A 982-nucleotide genomic window follows, 5' to 3' on the forward strand; every position below is an offset into this window, starting at 1 on the left:
TCAACCATTCTTCAATTGATGGGCATCCCTTCAATTTCCAACTCTTTGCCACCACAAAACAACTGCTTTAAATATTTTTGCATATATAAGATGTACTCCTTTCTCTTTTATCTCTTTGGGATACAGACCTAAAATCTATATTGCTGGTTCAAATGGCAAGCACAAATTGCTTTGGCCATAGTTACAAACTGTTCTCTGAAATTGGTTCGACCAGCTCACAACTCCATGGACAGGGAATTAGTGTACTTATTGTTTCCATATCCCCTGCAGCATTTGTCATTTTCCTTTTCTGTCATGTTAGCCAATCAAATAAATATGTGTGGTACCTGAGAGTTGTTTTAATTTGCATTTCTCTAATTATTGACGACAGAGTATTTTTTCACATGAATATAGATAGCTTTGATTTCTTTTTTTTCCTGTAAATTACCTGCTCATATCCTTTGACAATTTGCCAATTGGTGAATGGATTTTATTTTTATAAATTTAACTCAGTTCCTTATATATTTGAGAAATGGAACTTTCATAAGGGAAATTTGCTATAATTTTCCTCCAGTTTCCTTTTCATTTTAATTTTGTCTGTGAAAAACTTTTTAAATATAATTACAACAAAATTATCCATTTAATCTCTCCCAAATATGGAAAATAGTATGAATTTGTGTATCATCTTTGCATAAAGGTCATGCTAATCTTCTCTGTATCATGCCAAATTCAGTATGTGTGATGCCAAAGAAAGCACTAGTCTTCTTAAACATTACTTTTATGAGCTCAATCCCCTACTTAAAAGCCTACAGTGATTCTTTATTACCCATAAATTAAAGCCTGGTATCATTACATTGACATTCAAGACACTTCAAAAACTAGCCTTGGCCTACCTTCCTAAAGCTGGGTACTGATACTTCTGAATATGCGTTAGTTCACCTACTATATCTCAATCATTCTTAGTTCCATTTTTGTTTTTGGACTGTTCTCTCTACGTAGAATA

General features: G+C 32.9%; 1 non-coding gene across 1 annotated transcript; it reads right to left on the bottom strand.

Moving 5' to 3' along the window:
• Positions 1–629: 629 nt before the first annotated feature.
• Positions 630–736, bottom strand: LOC138159240 (U6 spliceosomal RNA). Its single transcript, XR_011167842.1, has one exon. It is a non-coding gene; the product is annotated as a U6 spliceosomal RNA (small nuclear RNA).
• Between the last annotated feature and the right edge of the window lie 246 nt (positions 737–982).

Source organism: Petaurus breviceps, unplaced genomic scaffold (assembly GCF_028583685.1).
Source record: "Petaurus breviceps papuanus isolate PSGF00001 unplaced genomic scaffold, PetGlider_PUasm1.0 175, whole genome shotgun sequence".
NCBI lineage: Eukaryota > Metazoa > Chordata > Mammalia > Diprotodontia > Petauridae > Petaurus > Petaurus breviceps.